Raw genomic sequence first — 18644 nt, forward strand, 5'->3', positions numbered from 1 at the left:
TAACCACTGCACCACCAAGGAAGCCCCTCTCTTAGGTTTTTTTGTATTTCTGTGGTATCGGTTGAGGTTTCTCTTTTTGTTTCTTATTTTGTTTACTTGGGTTCTCTCTCTTTTCTTATTCATGAGCCTGGCTAGAGGTTTGTCAATTTTGTTTACCCTTTCAAAGAAGCAGCTCTTGGTTTTACTGATTTTTTTGTTTTTTTGTGTGTTTTTTTTTTTTTTTGCGGTACACGTGCCTCTCACTGTTGTGTCCTCTCCCGTTGCGGAGCACAGGCTCCAGACGCACAGGCTCAGCGGCCATGGCTCACGGGCCCAGCTGCTCCGCGGCATGCGGGATCTTCCCGGACCGGGGCACGAACCCGTGTCCCCTGCATCGGCAGGCGGACTCTCAACCACTGCGCCACCAGGGAAGCCCTCTACTGTTTTTTAATCTCTGTTTTATTTATTTCCTCCCTGATCTTTATTATTTCCTTCCTTCTGCTGACTTTAGGTTTTGTTTCTTCTTTTTCTAATTCTTTTAGGTGATAGGTTGTTTATTTGACATTTTTCTTGTTTCTTGGGGTTTTCTTTTTGAGGAAGGCCTGTATCACTATGAACTTCCCTCTAAGAACTGCTTTTGCTGCATTGCATAGATTTTGTATGGTTGTGGGGGTTTTTTAAGATTTTTTTTTAAATGTGGACCTTATTTAAAGTCTTTATTGAATTTGTTACAGTATTGCTTCTTTTTTTTTTTTTTTTTTTTTAAACTAGTACACGGGCCTCTCACTGCTGTGGCCTCTCCCATTGCGGAGCACAGGCTCCGGACGTGCAGGCTCAGCAGCCACAGCTCACGGGCCCAGCCGCTCCGCCGCATGTGGGATCTTCCCGGACCAGGGCACGAACCCGTATCCCCTGCATTGGCAGGCGGACTCTCAACCACTGCACCACCAGGGAAGCCCGCTTCTTTTATGTTTTGGTTTTTTGGCTATGAGGCATGTGGGGTATTAGCTCCTCAACCAGGGATCAAACCTGCACCCCTTGCATTGGAAGGCGAAGTCTTAACCACTGGACCACCAGGGAAGTCGCTGTATGGTTGTGTTTTCATTGTCATTTGTCTCAAGGTATTTTTTAATTTCCTTTTTTATTTCCTCGTTGACCCATTGGTTTGTAGTAGCATGTTGTTTAGTCTACTCTTTGTTGTGGTGCGCAGGCTTCTCATTGCAGTGTAATCATTTTTTTCTCATTTCTTTTCCTGTGGTTGATTTCTAGTTTCATGCCTTTGTGATCAGGGAAGATGCTTGAAATAATTTCTATACTTTTAAATTTGTTGAGGTTAATTTTATGCCCCAGTATGTGGTCAATCCTAGAGAATGTTCCATGTGCACTTGAAAAGAATGTGTATTCTGTTTTCGTTTTTGTTTTTTTTTGGATGTAATGTCCTGAAAATATCAATTAATTCGAATTGTTCTATTGTATTATTTAGGATCTCTGTTGCCTTTTTATTTTCTGTCTGGAAGATCTGCCCATTAATGTGAGTGGGATGTTAGTCTCCTACTATTATTGTATTCCCATTGATTTCTCCTTTTATTTCTGTTAGTATTTGTTTTATGTGTGCGGGTGCTCCTATATTAGGTGCATATATGTTGATGAGAGAAAATCCTTTTCTTGTATTAATCCTTTTTTCATTATATAGTGTCCTTCCTTATCATTCTTTATAGCCTTTGCTTTAAAGTCTGTTTTGTCTGATATGAGTATTGCAACTCCCGCTTTCTTGTCATTTCCGTTTGCATGAAGTATCTTTTTCCATCCCCTCACTTTCAGTCTATGTGTGTCCTTTGCCCTAAGGTGGGTCTCTTGTAGGTAGCATATTGTAGGCTCTTGTTTTTTTATCCAGTCTGACACTCTATGTCTTTTGATGGGAGCATTCAGTCCATTTACCTTTAAGGTAATTATTGATACCTATGTATTTATTGCCATTTTAAACCTTGTTTTCCATTTGATTCTGTTTCTGGGTTGTTCCTTTCTTTTTCTTTTCTTTTCTTTTTTTTTTTTTTTTGTGGTACGCCTCTCACTGTTGTGGCCTCTCCCGTTGTGGAGCACAGGCTCCGGACGTGCAGGCTCAGCGGCCATGGCTCATGGGCCCAGCTGCTCCGCGGCATGTGGGATCTTCCCAGACCGGACCGGGGCACAAACCCATGTCCTGGACATGAACCCGTGTCCCCTGCATTGACAGGCGGACTCTCAACCATTGCGCCACCAGGGAAGCCCCATTCTTTTTCTTTTTGTGGTTTGATGATTTCCTTTTATTCTATCTTGTGTTCTTTTTGGTTTTTGTGAATCTATTGTATGTTTTTGATTTGTGGTTTCCCTGTTTTTCAGGTATGTTAGTCCCTTCCTATACCTGCTTGCTTTAGACCGAGTCATATAGGCTCAAACACATTAAAAAAAAAGAAATCTGCATTTTCTTACTCTCCTTCCCGAAATTTTATGATTTAGATGTCCTTTTTTACATCTTCATGTTTATCCTTTTGCTGTTCCTTGTGTTTATCGTCACTTTCACAAATAGGTTTTTTTTTTCTTTTTGATCCATGTACTGGCTAATTTAAGTGATTTATTTTCCGATTATGATTTCCTTCTTCCTATATTTTCCTGCTTCTCTATTTAGAGAAGACCTTTCAATATTTCTTTTAGGAAAGGTCTAGTATTGCTGTATTCTTTTACTTTTTGCTTTTCTGAGAAATTCTTTATTTTTCCTCCTATTCTAAATGATAATCTTGCTGGGTAGAATATTCCAGGTTCCAGATTTTTCCCTTTCAAGACTTTGAATATATTTTGCCACTCCTGCAGTGTTTGTGTAGAGAAATCAGCTGAGAGCCTTATGGGGTTTCCCTTGTAATTAACTCTTTGTTTTTCTCTTGCTGGCTTTAGAATCCTCTCTTTAACTTTTGCCATTTTTATTATCATATGTCTTGGTGTAGGTCTGTTTGGGTTCATCTTGTTTGGGACCTTCTGTTCTTCCTGTATCTAGATATCTGTGTCCTTCTTTAGGTTTGGGAAGTTTTCAGCCATAACTTCTTCAAATACATTTTCAATCCCCTTTTCTCTCTCTTCTTCTGGAATCCCTGTCATGCATAGATTGGCATGCTTTATATTATCCCATAGGTCTCTTATATTGCTTTCATTTTTTTGATTTGGCTTTCTGTCTGCTGTTTTGATTAGGTAATTTCCATTATTCTATCTTCCAGGTCATTTATTCTTTCTTCTGCATTATTCATTCTGCTATTCATTGCCTTTAACTCAGCTTTCTCCGAGTTAAAGGCAAATGAATTTTCTCATTTTTCTTGGTTCCTCCTTATAGTTTCTAGACCCTTTTTACAGTAATCTGCATTTCTATCAATAGCCTTTCTTAATTCCTTCAGTATTTTCATTACCTCCTTTTTGAACTTGGTGTCTATTAGACTGAAGAGGTCTGTTTCATTGTTCCTTCAGGGGAATTCTCTTGGTCTTTTAACTGGGGGTGGTTCATTTGCTTCTTCATTTTGCTTATATTTCTCTTACTCTGTGAGTTTAGGAGAAACAATTATCTACTGTAGTCTTGGAGGGCTATTTTATGCAGAAGCATCCCTGTGTAGAATGTGTGGGTTTAATATCTTTTTGGCCCGAGGGCTGTTGTTGGTTTGGATGCCTGCCGTCTCTTTCCTCGGTATGTGCTGGCTGTTATCCCCTTGGTAGTGGGTGTGCAGGTGTGTGGCCTGAACACGCTCCTGGAAGGCAGGGGCAGCTGTTGGTGCCCGGTTCCTGGACCCTCGGCAGCAGGAGCAGTCTGCATCTGCCTCTGGAGTTCGAGACGGCAGTGGACGCTTACACCCACCCCTGGAGCATGTGTAGGTGGTGTTCTGCTGCCTGAGAGTGCGCACGGAGAAAGAAGCTCCTATGGCAGTCCCACCCCTCTTCTCGTGCACCTCCCAACAATAGCACCTTCCCTGTCTGGTGGGCCCAGGCTTCTTCCCATACTCCCTCAGTTGTGGTGACCACACCCTAGTCCCCTGAGGCTGTCTCTGCACAGCCAACCCCAGCCCTGTCCCGGGGTCTGACCTTGGAAGTCTGAGCCTCAGCACAGCAGCCCCTGACCACCACAATGCAAGCGTCTGAGGCTGGGGAGTAGACTTCCCAGTGTGTGGAAACCTTTCTTCTTTCACAGCTCCCTCCCAGGGATGCAGGACCTGTCCCAATTCCTTTCTTTCTCTCTTTTTTTTTCTTTTGCCCTACCCAGTTACATAGAGATTTTCTTGCCCTTAGGTCTTCTGCCAGCGTTCAGTACATGTTCTGTGAGAATCGTTCCTCATGTAGATATATTTTTGATGTCTTTGTGGGAGAAGGTGAGCTCCACATCCTACTCCTCCACCATCTTGATCCAATCTTTTGTCATATTTTAGATTCCACATATAAGTGTTATCATATGGTATTTGTCTTTCTCTTTCTGACCTATATCACTTAGTATGATAATCTGTAGTTGCATCCATGTTGCTGCAAATGACATTATTTCATTCTTTTTTATGGCTGAGTAGTATTCCATTGTGTGTATGTACCACATCTTCTTTATCCATTCATCTGTTGATGGCCATTTAGGTTGTTTCCATGTCTTGGCTATTGTGAATAGTGCTGCTATGAACACAGGCATGTATGTATCTTTTTGAATTATAATTTTATCTGGATATACGCCCAGAAGTGGTATTGCTGGATCATACGGTAATTCCATTTTTAGGGGTTTTTTTGCCCCCTGCAGTGGAAGTGGGGAGTCCTAATCACTGGACCACCAGGGAAATCCCTATTTTTAATTTTCTGAGGAACCTCCATACTGTTTTCCACAGTGGCTGCACCAACTTACATTCCCAACAACAGTGTAGGAGGGTTCCCTTTTCTCCACACCTTCTCCAGCACTTGTTATTTGTAGACTTTCAAAAAGTATTTATTTATTTATTTGGCAACGCCAGGTCTCAGTTGCGGCATGCAGGATCTTTAGGTGCAGCAGGCAAACTCCCAGTTGTGGAATGTGGGATCTAGTTCCCCGACCAGGGATTGAACCCAGGCCCCCCACACTGGGAGCATGGAGTCCTAGCCACTGGACAACCAGGGAAATCACCTTTGTAGACTTTTTCTTTTTTTAATCAGAGATACCCATGTTATCCATTTTTTAAAAAATTTATTTTGGTTGCTTCGAGTCTTAGCTGCAGCACGTGGGATCTTCATTGTGGAATGTGGGATCTTTCATTGTGGCATGTGGGCTCTTCACTGCAGCACATGGGCTTCTCTAGTTGTGGTGTGTGGGCTCAGTAGTTGCAGCACGCAGGCTTAGTTGCTCCGTGGCATGTGGGATTTTAGTTCCCCGACCAGGGATCGAACCCGCATCCCCTGCACTAGAAGGCAGATTTTTTTTTTTTTTTTTTGGCAGTACGTGGGCCTCTCACTGCTTTGGCCTCTCCCGTTGCGGAGCACAGGCTCCGGACGCGCAGGCTTAGCAGCCATGGCTCACGGGCCCAGCCGCTCCACGGCATGTGGGATCTTCCTGGACCGGAGCACGAACCCATGTCCCCTGCATCGGCAGGTGGACTCTCAACCACTTCGCCACCAGGGAAGCCCCTGGAAGGCAGATTCTTAACCACTGGACCATCAGGGAAGTCCCCTGTAGACTTTTTTTTTAAATTAATTAATCATTTGTTTATTTATTTTTGGTGTGTTTGGTCTTCATTGCTACGCACGGGCTTTCTCTACTCTTCATTGCAGTGTGTGCACTTCTCACCGTGGTGGCCTCTCCTGTTGCAGAGTATGGGCTCCAGGCGCACGGACCTCAGTCGTGGTGGTGCATGGGCTCAGTAGTAGTGGCTCGTGGGCTCTAGAGCACAGGCTCAGTAGTTGTGGCGCACGGGCTTAGTTGCTCCGCAGCATGTGGGATCTTCCGGGACCAGGGCTCGAACCTGTGTCCCCTGCATTGGCAGGCCGATTCTTTTTTTTTTTTTTTTGTGGTACGTGGGCCTCTCACTGCTGTGGCCTCTCCCGTTGCGGAGCACAGGCTCTGGACGCACAGGCTCAGCAGCCATGGCTCACGGGCCCAGCCGCTCCATGGCATGTGGGGTCCTCCTGGACTGGGGCACAAACCCGTGTCCCCTGTATCGGCAGGCGGACTCGGCAGGCCGATTCTTAACCACTGCCCCACCAGGAAAGTCCCCCCTGTAGACTTCTTAATGATTGCCATTCTGACCGGTGTGAGGTGGTACCTCATAGTTTTGATTTGCATTTCTCTAATAACTAGTGATGTTGAGCATCTTTTCATGTGCCTATTGGCCACCTGTATTTCGTCTTTGGAGAAATGTCTATTTAGGTCTTCTGCCCATTTTTTGATTGGGTTGTTTGTTTTTGTTGTTGTTGAGTTGTATGAGCTGCTGATATATTTTGGAAATTAAGCCCTTGTTGTTCACATCGTTTGCAAATATTTTCTCCGATTCCATAGGTTGTTTTTTCTTTTTTTTTTTCTTCTGTTTGTTTTGTTTTGTTGGTTTCCTTCGCTGTGCAAAAGCTTGTAAGTTTGACTAGGTCCCATTTGTTTATTTTTGTTTTTATTTCTATTGCCTTGGGAGACTGACCTAGGAAAACATTGGTACAATGTATGTCAGAGAATGTTTTGCCTATGTTCTCTTCTAGGAGTTTTATGGTGTCATGTCTTATGTTTAAGTCTTTAAGCCATTTTGAATTTATTTTTGTGTATGGTATGGGGGTGTGTTCTAACTTCATTGATTTACATGCAGCTGTCCAACTTTCCCAGCACCACTTGCTGAAGAGACTGTCTTTTTCCCATTGTATATTCTTGCCTCCTTTGTTGAAGAGTAATTGACTGGAGGTGCATGGGTTTATCTCTGGGCTCTCTGTTCTGTTCCATTGATCCATATGTCTGTTTTTGTGCCAATACCACATTGTTTTGATTACTGTACCTTTATACTATTATCTGAAGTCTGGGAGAGTTATGCCTCCTTTTTTTTCTTCTTCTTCAGGATTGCTGTGGCAATTCTGGGTCTTTTATGGCTCTATATAGATTTTTGGATTATTTGTTCAAGTTTTGTGAAAAATGTCATGGGTAATTTGGTAGGGATCACATTTAATCTGTAGATTGCTTTGGGTAGTATGGCCATTTAACAATATTAAATCTTCCAATCCAAGAGCATGGGATATCTTTCCATTTCTTTGAATCCTGTTTAATTTCCTTTATTAATGTTTTATAGTTCTCAGTGTATAAGTCTTTCACTTCCTTGGTCAGGTTTATTCCTAGGTATTTTATTTTGGGGGGCACAATTTTAAAAGGAACTGTTTTTGTACATTCCCTTTTATTTTTAACATCTTTATTATAGTATAATTGCTTTACAATGGTGCCTTAGTTTCTGCTTCATAACAAAGTGAATCAGCTATATGCATACGTATATCCCCATATCCCCTTCCTTTTGCGTCTCCCTCCCACCCTCCTTATCCCACCCCTCTAGGTGGTTGCAAAGCACCGAGCTGATCTCCCTGTGCTATGCAGCTGCTTCCCATTAGCTATCTATTTTACATTTGGTAGTGTATATATGTCAATGTTACTCTCTCACTTCATCCCACCTTACCCTTCCCTCTCCCCGTGTCCTCAAGTCCATTCTCTACATCTGCATCTTTATTCCTGTCCTGCCCCTAGGTCCTTCAGAACCTTTTTTTTTTTTTGGATTCAATATATATGTATTAGCATACAGTGTTTGTTTTTCTCTTTCTGACTTACTTCACTCTGTATGACAGACTCTAGGTCCATCCACCTCACTACAAATAACTCAATTTCGTTTCTTTTTATGGCTGAGTAATATTCCATTATATATATGTGCCACATCTTCTTTATCCATTCATCTGTCGATGGACACTTAGGTTGCTTCCGTGTCCTGGTTATTGTAAATAGTGCTGCAATGAACATTGTGTACATAACTCTTTTTGAATTATGGTTTTCTCAGGGTATATGCCCAGTAGTGGGATTGCTGGGTCGTATGGTAGTTCTATTTTTAGTTTTTTTTGTTTTGTTTTGTTTTTTCGCGGTATGCGGGCCTTTCACTGTTGTGGCCTTTCCCATTGCAGAGCACAGGCTCTGGACACGCAGGCTCAGTGGCCATGGCTCACGGGCCCAGCCGCTCCGCGGCATGTGGGATCTTCCCAGACCAGGGCAGGAACCCGTGTCCCCTGCATCGGCAGGCGGACTCTCAACCACTGCGCCACTAGGGAAGCCCTATTTTTAGTTTTTTAAGGAACCTCCATACTGTTCTCCATAGTGGCTGTATCAATTTACATTCCCACCAACAATGCAAGAGGGTTCCCTGTTCTCCACACCGTCACCAGCATTTATTGTTTGCAGATTTCTTGATGATGGCCATTCTGACCGTTGTGAGGTGATACCTCATTGTAGTTTTGATTTGCATTTCTCTAATGATTAGTGATATTGAGCATCCTTTCATGTGTTTGTTGGCCATCTGTATATCTTCTTTGGAGAAATGTCTATTTAGGTCTTCTGCCCATTTTTGGATTGGGTTGTTTGTTTTTTTGATATTGAACTGCATGAGATACTTGTATATTTTGGACATTAATCCTTTGTCAATTGCTTCGTTTGCAAATATTTTCTCCCATTCTGGGGGTTGTCTTTTCATCTTGTTTATGGTTTCCTTTGCTGTGCAAAAGCTTTGAAGTTTAATTAGGTCCCATTTGTTTATTTTTGTTTTTATTTCCATTTCTTTAAGAGGTGAGTCAAAAAGGATCTTGCTGTGATTCGTGTCATAGAGTGTTCTGCCTATGTTTTCCTCTAAGAGTTTTATAGTGTCTGGCCTAACATTTAGGTCTTTAATCCATTTTGAGTTTATTTTTGTGTATGGTGTTAAGAAGTGTTCTAATTTCATTCTTTTACATGTAGCTGTCCAGTTTTCCCAGCACCACTTATTAAAGAGGCTGTCTTTTCTCTCTTACTTCCTTTATCAAAGATAAGGTGACCATATGTGCATGGGTTTATCTCTGGGCTTTCTATCCTGTTCCATTGATCTATATTTCTGTTTTTGTGCCAGTACCATACTGTCTTGGTTACTGTAGCTTTGTAGTATAGTCTGAAGTCTGGGATTCCTCCAGCTCCGTTTTTCTTTCTCAAGATTGCTTTGGCTATTTGGGGTCTCTTGTGTCTCCATACAAATTGTGCAATTTTTTTGTTCTAATTCTGTGAAAAATGCCATTGGTAGTTTGATAGGGGTTGCATTGATTCTGTAGATTGCGTTGGGTAGTATAGTCATTTTCACAATGTTGATTCTTCCAATCCAAGAGCATGGTATATCTCTCCATCTGTTGGTATCATCTTTAATTTCTTTCATCAGTGTCTTATAGATTTCTGCATACAGGTCTTTTGTCTCCTTAGGTAGGTTTATTCCTAGGTATTTTATTCTTTTTGTTGCAGTGGTAAATGGGAGTGTTTCCTTGATTTCTCTTAACAAAAGGGAACGCTTCACAAATTTACATGTCATCCTAGTGCAGGGGCCATGCTAATCTTCTCTGTATTGTTCCAATTTTAGTATATGTGCTGCCGAAGCAAGCACTACATTCCCTTTCTAGTGTTTCATTGTTAGTGTAAAGAAATGCAACTGATTCTGAATGTTAATCTTGTATCCTGCTACCTTGTTGAATTCGTGTATAAGTTCTAGTAGTTTTTGTGTGGAGTCTCTAGAGATTTCTATATATAGTATCATATCATCTGCGTGTAATGCCAATTTTATCTCTTCCTTTCCCAATTGGGTACATTTATTTCTTTTTTTGTCTGATTGCTGTGGCTAGGACTTCCAATACTGTTGAATAGAAGTGGTGAGAGTGGGAATCCTTGTCTTGTTCCAGATTTTAGCAGGAAGGCTATCAGCTTTGCACCATTTAGTATTATATCGGCTGTGGGTTTGTCATAAATAGCTTTTATTATATTGAGATGTGTTCCCTTTATACGCAGTATGGTAAGAGTTTTTGTCGTGAATGGATGTTGAATTTTGTCAAATGCTCTGTCTGCATCTATTGAGATGATCATGTGGTTTTTGTCTTTGTTTGTTTGTTTATGTGGTGTATTACATTGATTTGCGTATGTTGAAGCATCCTTATGAACTTGGGATGAACCCACTTGGTCGTGGTGTATGATCATTTTTATGTGTTGTTGGATTCGGTTTGCTAATATTTTGTTGAGAATTTTTGGGGTCCCATAGCTGCCTTCTCTAATTTTCTCCTAATGTCTGGGGCAGATTGAGTGATAAAATGGGTATTTACTAGGACTTGCCTTTCAGGGGAGTCGGGATTAATATTGGTATACTTTCTAAAGGCCTCCACCAAACTGTCCTGGAAGAGGACCAGATTTTCATCTTTTCCCTGCGTTACTTCCTGTGTTGTTCTTCGTCATAACTAACAGCCTTAACAACACACCTTTTTATTCCTTCTATGAAGCAAGTTATCATGTGGTTCCTGTGTTCAAGCCCTCTACCTCCCTGTTGGTAGTCTCAGTGGGAATCTTGGTCAGGGATTGCATCCCCTCCGTAAGGTAGATTATATATCCTTGATTTTGGGCTGCCAGTTTGTTGGCATGTGCCCAGGCTGCACCAAGGATCTGGCTTTCCAAAGGTGCAGCAGGTAGAAAGGAGGACCTGTGTGTCCCCCCAAGTAAGTTCATAGAACATTGTCAGCTTGGTGAATTCCTCTATGAACCAACTGGGGTCCTTTGGAAAAACGTCCAAATTTCTCTTTGCAAGTAGCTAGGTCAGCCATAGGAAAAGGGACGTGGACTCTGATTGTTCCTCCACCACCAGCTGGCACTTCCCTTAAGGGGCAGAGTTTGGTATTTGGAGGCTGGTAGGTAGCCCTGCTTCATGTAGTACTGGCTGGACTCACCTCCAGTAATGGAGGACAGGACAAAGTTTGAGGGATAAAGTGGTGGGATTTCCAACAGCTCAGGAGGGGCGCTTGGGGCAGATGGTCTGGAAACTGTCCCCTCTCAGAACTGGGGGGTGGGGTGGGTAGGAGTTCCTGGTTGTGGACCTCGAGGAGGTAGACTCATAAGGGAATCATTTAAAACATCGAACTCCTGTGGGGGAAAAAGGCACTTTGAAGGGGTGTGAGCCAGGCACACCCAGCAGGAGTTTTTTAGATCTGGATCTTGGAATAGGGTCGTGACCATTTGGATGTGTGGGGCTTCCCCCCATTTACCATTCCTTTTACAAAATACATCCAGCTGCAAGATGGTATTGTTTTGTTTTGTTTTTTAAATATTTATTTATTTGCTGTGCTGGGTCTTAGTTGCGGCACTCAGGATCTTTTAGTTGTGGCATGTGGGATCTTTCGTTGCAGCATGATGGATCTTTAGTTGTGGCATGTGGGCTTTTAGCTGCGGCGTATGGGATCTGGTTCCCTGACCAGGGATTGAACCCGGGCCCCCTGCATTGGCAATGCGGAGTCTTCCCCGCTGGACCACCAGGGAAGTCCTAAGATGGTATGGTAATTCAATGACCCATTTTCTGGCCAGATCTCTTGATCCCCCAGTTTGTACTGGGGCCATGGAGTATTGCAAAAGAAAATTAATTTCTTTTTTCTTAAACCATCCTGTCTAAATTCACCCCAGTTAGCTAATATGCATCCTAATGGGGAGTTCTTTGGGGTGTTTGTAGTTGCCTACATTTTTGGTTAGGATGTCATGATGAGCTAGGGACTTCAGTGGATAGACCCCCTCAAGGGTGTGTTGCAGAATTAAGTTTTGAGCATGAGAGAGGCAGCTTCTGGAAGGATAGTTTTCTTCCCATAGCTTGCAGAGCTAGCCCCAGAGAAGGCCTGGTCTACTGAGTCCCCCAGATGCTTCTAGACCTCACAGGTCACTCCAGCTACAGGGCACTGGAGGGACTATCCTGTAAATAAGAGGGGGATTCTGCTCCATTGGTAGGGGTCATGTGGAGCCCGTTAGAAGACACAGGATTGATTGATTGATTTAATTTTTGGCTGCTTTGGGTCTTCGTTGCTGCACGTGGGATTTCTTCTAGTTGCGGTAAGCAGGGGCTGCTCTTCATTGTGGTGCGTGGGCTTCTCATTGCAGTGGCTTCTCTTGTTGCGGAGCACGGGCTCTAGGCGTGCAGGCTTCAGTAGTTGTGGCACGCGGGCTCAGTAGTTGTAGCGCACGGGCTTAGTTGCTCTGCGGCATGTGGGATCTTCCCGGACCACGGCTCGAACCCGTGTCTCCTGCATTGGCAGGTGGATTTTTAACCACTGCGCCACCAGGGAAGCCTGAAGACGCAGGATTTAGACCACTGAAGAATTCTGTGATCAGCTGGCCATGTCTGCCATGGGTGGAACATGGGACAGATGAGGTGTGATGGCTGTATGTTTGCAGCCCTTCGTTGTACAGTCGGAGAAACTGAGGTCCAGAAAGCAACTCTCCTAAGACCACAGAGCAAATTAGAGACTAACTGCTTCTCCTTTCCTTCACGTGGTGATTTCCTTAGGGCAAATTCCCAGGAACAGGATTGCTGGGTCGAAGGTCATGCATATTTTTAGGCCTTTTAACAAAAGCAGGTAAAACGCCTTCAGAAGGCATCTCCAGGTCCACTTCCTTGGCGGGTTGTGAGGCAGTTATACTTGTGACCCAGCCCTACTCTGGAAGCCGTTATACTTGCGGCCTGGGACAAAGCCCCCTGGAATCCCCCTGAGATAGAAGGACTCACCTGTACACACACCAGGCCTCACCCTTCCCTCTGCGGGGACTCAGGGGTAGGCAAGCCAGCCCTGCCCTCCTGTAGTCTCATGGGGGCCCCACAGCTAGACAAACCCTCAGAGCACTGGTTAGGGGGTAGTGGGCACAGCGAAGGTACTTAAGTCAATCTGGGGAGGGGCGGCTTCCTGGAAGAGGCAATGCTAGGCCAGGTAGGAGGCAGCTGGCTGGGGACAGAAGGGAGAGTTGGTGCAGTCAGGCCTCGGGGTAGCCTTGTCCTGAAGCCTCCCTGAGGCTGAGCCTGATCCCAGAATGAAGCACTCCAATTCCATCATTCCTTCCCAGGCAAGGGTTGGGGTGTGGGCGGCCCCTCCCCACACCCAAGTTATTAAACTTCCCTGGGCCTCAGTTTCCACACTCACAGTAAAATGGGAATCTGGTAGAGGAGTTTGGAGAGCTTGTGTGAGGTCTTCAGCTTTGAGCAGGGGTCACTACTGGCCCCAGATACCCAGGAGGCAGAATTCTCCTTGGCGGGGGAGCGTGGCTGAGCCCACTGGCCGCTGCCTGAGGCCCTAGGACTCCCCCCAATCCAGAGTTCAGGCTCAGATAGCAGTATTCAGAGTTGTACTGTCAGAGGAAAGAGGCCTGAGACCACCTTCCTGAGGGCTTCCCCACACCCCCTTCCCCTCTCTCTGCCCTCTGTCCCCTGAGACCCAGCCCTGGGGCAGAGTGGCCCAGCACCCTGCTCCTCGCACCCACCTGCAGGGTCACCAGACTGTGTTCCCCACCTTCAAGGCAGCACGTCCACCCCCTCGGTCCTCCTCCGGCTGGGGCACACCCTGCAGTGTGGCTGCTTGGGCAGTGCCTGAAAGAGCATCCCGGGGGCCTTACCCCAGTGGGGTGAGGTCCTTGGAATCCACTCCCAGCCCAGGGCCAGCGGCTCTGAGGGTGTCTGGGAGCTCCCCCCGCCCCCTGCCCTGCCCAGCAGGCACACCCAATAACAGCTGCTGCTCCCATTCTCCCCGGGGCCTGGTGGCTCAGACAAGTCACTTCCACACCTGGTGAGACAGGTATCTCTATTATCCCCACTGAGTGAGGCTCAGAGAAGTGAGGGGTCACTTCTGAAGGTGGGACTGCAAACCAGTCTGCAAAGCCAGACTCTCTGCTAGGCCACAGAACTCACCCCACTGGGACGTGGCTGCATGTGATACCCCCCTGGCTCAGCTGTTACCAGAGCTGTGGTTCATGAGACATCTCTGATCATGGCCATAGCCCCCAAGGAGGGAATGGACTCATGGTGTAGAGGTGGCAGCTGAGGCCCAGAGAGGACAGAGCTGTCCCTGGATCACACAGCTTAGAGCCACTCACCGAGCCCAGGGCAGCAGTGGGTGCACACCTACATGGAGGCTCTCAGGAGTCTTGGGGCCGAGGGATGGTGCTATCAGAGCATTGTGTGTCCTCCTCAGAGTGACCCTTCATGGGAGGTCAGAGGCTGAGGACAGTGGAGTCCCCTCCCAGAACCCTTGAGTCAGGGTGAGGTGACTATTTGGGATCCTGTTGACTAATAGACTGTGGTATGTCTGGCCTAGCAGGTGTTACACAAGAACTCGGGGTGTCTGAACTGGGAGCAGCCCTCAGTGAGTCCAGCCAGTGTGCACAGCTGGGAGACTGGGGTCCAGAGGGTGTAGGAACCTAGCTGCAGGCCCGCTGACCTTTGGGGCCAGAGCTGGAGCCGGAATCCAGAGCCTCAGCCTCCCAGCCCTGCTGAGGAACACTCGGGCAGCTGTGCCTCTCCCTTGAGCCTCAGTAGCTTAGTATAGGCCCAGCATGGGCAGGTGCTGACCACTGCTGGGGCCTGAGCCTGGGGCAGAGCCTGGAGACTGAGGGCTGTGTTGGAGCTGCGACCCCACCTAGAGCCAGAAGTTGCCTGAAGCCCCAACCCCCGACCCCCGCCTTACCCTGATGGCAGCTGCAGCGGATCATGTAGGGATTCTAGGAACCCCCAGTGTCATCAGGCCAGGCTCCCACTTCTGTCCTCAGGCATCTTGAGGCAGCCTCAACCTCTGTTCCCTGGAGGGACACAGTTCAGAGGCTGCCTTGGAATTGAAGGAGGTTGAAACTGTGATCAGAGCCCAGGTCTCGGTCTGGAGTTATAGCAGGGGCTCAGCCCTTAACCCCCTCCCAGGGTCCTGGGCTTGAGTGGGCTGGGGGACCAGGGATTCTGAGACTGGAGGTCAACAAGATGGGCAGCTGGGACAGAAGGGGACCTTGGCCAGGTTTGGGAGGGAGAACATCCACCTCTACTCCCAGGCTGAGCCTGGCAGCCTCTACCCAGGGCAGTGGCCCCACCCCCACATGTTCCTGGGAGTCTAGACTGGGGTGGGTGGTGTACAGGGCGGGCTTGCTCTGGGGAGGGCAGGGCCAGGCATTTCCTGCTGCCGGGTGCCAGGCTCCAGTCCCCTGAAGGGGTGATTCTTTAGTCTTAGAGGAAGTGAGGCAGGGCAAATGGGCAGTGTGTGTGCAGTGCCGCCGGGCCCGGTGGGGCAGGGGTGGGCGGACAGGCAGCTGTAGGAACCAGAGAGTAGGCCCGGCCCTGCAGGTCCCCTGCAGCCATATACACAGTATCTGCCCTCGACAGCCAGCCTGTTGCCCAGCACCCAAGTAGGGTCACCTGGAGACCAGACCCCTGTGGTGACCAGCCCCAGCCTCCGGCTCCCTCCTCCCCAGTGGCTGAGGCTCTGCTGCTCACCTGCTATGTGGCTTAGAGTGGTCACTTCACCCTGAGTCTCAGGGTTCTCCTCTGTGGACTGGGGAAAACTGTGGTACCCACGTGCCCCTGACCTTCTCCCGCCCCAGCATCAGGAACCCACCCTCCCAGTTTGTCCCACTCTTGGGTCCTGGGGAAGGAGCCCATCAGGGTAGAGCCTATCTCCTCCTTGAGCAGAAGCGGCGTTCCAGTCCCAGACTGGCTGCTTGAATGGTTTATGTCACGCAGACGTCCCCAGGGGTGACCCCCCAAGCCCTCTGGCCTTGGCTGAGCTACCTGCCTCCCCCCCCTCTGGTGGCCCCCAGCAATTGGAGCCCCCATGCACTCCACTGGGGGATGAGTTACCAACACCATGGCTGCCTGTGGGCACCCGCCACAAGGCCACCACCCTGTCCCACAGCCCTGCTTCTGAGGCTGTGCCTGGGGCCCCTGATGTCTGGATTCTCGGGCTTCTCTCTGAGACAGCTCTGACCTCAGGGGGTAGGAGGTGCAGTTTCTGTCTTGATCCCCAGACTGGGACCTCTTCCCTAAGGCTCCACTGCTTTCCCTCTTAGGAAGCCCCAGCAAACGCTGGCCAAGTGGAGAAGGGAGGAAGCCTGCCGGCTCAGGGTTCCAATTCCCCAGTCCCTAACAAAAGGAGGCAGAAGACAGGGCTGTGTGTGGGGAGAGTCTGCCCTGGGTAGAGCCCTGGCCCCCCTGGCCTCTTGGCCAAGTGCTCTTGGGGGGGAGGCTAGCTCAAGGATGAACAGAAGTGGCCTTCAGCTAGCTCCCACCACAGAAGGTCACTGCAACCAGAGGCTAAGCAGGCGCCTGGTGAGGACTCAGACCAAGAGACCTCCTCTGCTTTCTCCACCCCATGGGCCAGGGGCTCTTCCCCACTTTGGTGCTCTCACTAGGGGCTGGGCGCTGGCTGAGGTCAGGAGCAGAAGCGGAAAGTTTTACCCCTCAGGGTCAGGGTAGCAGATCATCTCACCCAGCCCCCTTCCCACAGATAGGAAGACCAGGACTCGGGAGGGGAAGGATGGGGGCAGAGCCTGCTGTCCTCGTAGGTCCTTAGAGCGTGGCTCTGGCGCAGCTTTTGCTGAGCCCAAAAGGTAAGGAAGGCGAGGAGGGTCTCCGGATGGATGTGGCTGGGCCGAACCGGGAGAAAGTGCTGGGCTCTGGTCGGGCTGGGCAGCCGGCCTCCCTGCCCGGGGCCTGGGCTGGGTGGGGGCAACAGGGCTCAGGCCGGCGGGCTGTTGATGCAGCCCAACAATGATGAAATGGCCCCTTTGTCCCACGGCGCCAAAGTTTCTGTGACTGGAGGAGGCGTGACGTGAAAGGGTCATTGTTCCCACTTGGGCAGCCACTCAGGGAGCTGGAGGACCGGCCCAGGGTCGGCTTCCTGCCAAGGCTGCAGCCCTGCCTGCTGCTGTGTCGGTCATGGTGTCCTGGGCTCCCGGCCTCCTACCCATGGCCAGCTCCCTCCCTGGGGCCATCCGGAGCCACAGGTACCCAGCAAAGGTGTCCCCCTCCCTCCCCCTCCCTCCCCCTCTGTCCTCTGGTCTGGAACCATGATGTTACAGTGTTGGGGGCTGGGCTCTGCTCTTCATGCACGTGAACCCTGCTGGGCAGGTTGCCTGGGTGCCAGCAGAGCTTGCGGGGAAAGCAGGTATTTTGTCCTGGGGCGAGGAAACATGCCTGACTTCACATCCCAAGGCTCTGGCCTTCGGGGACCCCTCCCTGAACCTTGCAGATTAGGGGAGAGAGGCCCAGAGAAGGGAACTGGGTGGCCCTAGGCCACACAGCATTAGCTAGTCTGTTAACACCCAGGCTAGACCTACCTCCCCACAAGTCCCCACACCTGATGGACCTCCACTCTCTCTGGACACCTGAAGCTCCCTCTTTGCCAGCTCCCACCCCTTTCCTGCCCCTCTAATCCATTCTCGCCTGAGCAATCCATCCCCTACCCCAGCCCACGATCTTTCCAAAACCCAAACCTGATCAGGTCCCTCCTTGGCTTCAAACCTGCCGTGTCTTCCCACATCCAGAGAAAGTTTCAGCTCTTGTGCTGGCATTCAAGGCCCTCACTGTGCTATAGCAGCCAAGGGTGAGAGGCCCTTTTGTAGAGACTGGAGTCTCCCTCAGCCCGTGTGGGGATGCTAACCAAGTAAAGGCCCTTTTATCTTCTGGGGGTCAGCCTCCACTCCTTTGCTCCCACAGGTCCTGCCCCCTGCGGTGCACCTCTCCCCTCCTCCTCCAGGTCCAACTGCCCCTGGCCTCTGCGGCTCAGGTGAAGAGCCAGGAGGCTGGGCAGGGTGATCAATGGCTGGTTCAGGCCCAAGCTGGAGGCCCCCTTATCCCCACCCCAGGTGGCCCCGCTGGCTCCAGTGCCCAGAACTCCTCCCCGGCTCTCCACTGCCCCCAGCAGCTGGCATCAGGCTCAGCCTGACCCAGGCTAATTAAACCCTCCCCCAGCCTAGAGGAGGCTTTGGCTCCAGCTCTAGGCTTTTTTCCCTGGAGGGACGGAGCTAATTAACCGAGAGGGTTTAATTAATCAATTAGCGTGGCCTCCAGACCCCTCCACTTAGCCAATGTGGTGGCAGATATTTATAAACAGGAGCTCTGGCTGGAACTAGAGGGGAGGGCAGGCGACCATGGTGGGCACAGAGGCAGGGAGAACAGGGGCTGCAGAGGCCAGAGATCCTGTCAGTCCCACCTCCTCAGCATCTCCAGAGGCAGATGCAGAATCAGCAACACCTGGACACGTGAGGACGTGTACTCTGGGCACACATGCAACATCTCTGTGTGCGCAGGTCACACAGGCCTGACATCCAGAGCTGGGCAAGTTCCCAGAGGTGCCTCAGACAGTGGCCAGAGGGATGATGATGCCCAGCTGGACCCAGCGTCCTGACAAGCAAAGCCTCCAGGGAATGGGGTTGCACAGAGGGCCATGGGAGCCAGAGGAGGTGCCAGAACCTCAGCTGGGGGAAGAGGCTTGGAGGGCTTCGTGGAGGAGGAGGCATTTGAGCCAAGCTCAGGGACAGAGTAGGCAGAGGTAGCCATTTGAAGGGAGCGGTGGGTGATGAAGAGTATTCAAGGGGAGGAAATAGCAGGGGCAAAGGCCTGGAGGCAGAAACAGCAGAAGCTCCATCTTTACCA

General features: G+C 48.8%; 1 long non-coding RNA gene and 2 other non-coding genes across 3 annotated transcripts in view; 1 reads left to right on the forward strand and 2 right to left on the reverse strand.

Annotated features, from left to right (window-relative positions):
- The window catches only part of LOC109552188 (uncharacterized), a 74852-nt gene that overhangs the window by 48794 nt on the left and 7414 nt on the right, over window positions 1-18644 (forward strand). The window lies entirely within an intron of this gene.
- LOC117314041 (U6 spliceosomal RNA) lies at window positions 9505-9611 on the reverse strand. Its single transcript, XR_004528724.1, has one exon. It is a non-coding gene; the product is annotated as a U6 spliceosomal RNA (small nuclear RNA).
- On the reverse strand, window positions 11446-11518 carry TRNAG-GCC (transfer RNA glycine (anticodon GCC)). Its single transcript has one exon. It is a non-coding gene; the product is annotated as a tRNA-Gly (tRNA).

Source organism: Tursiops truncatus, chromosome 10, assembly GCF_011762595.2.
Source record: "Tursiops truncatus isolate mTurTru1 chromosome 10, mTurTru1.mat.Y, whole genome shotgun sequence".
In the NCBI taxonomy this organism is placed as follows: Eukaryota; Metazoa; Chordata; class Mammalia; order Artiodactyla; family Delphinidae; genus Tursiops; species Tursiops truncatus.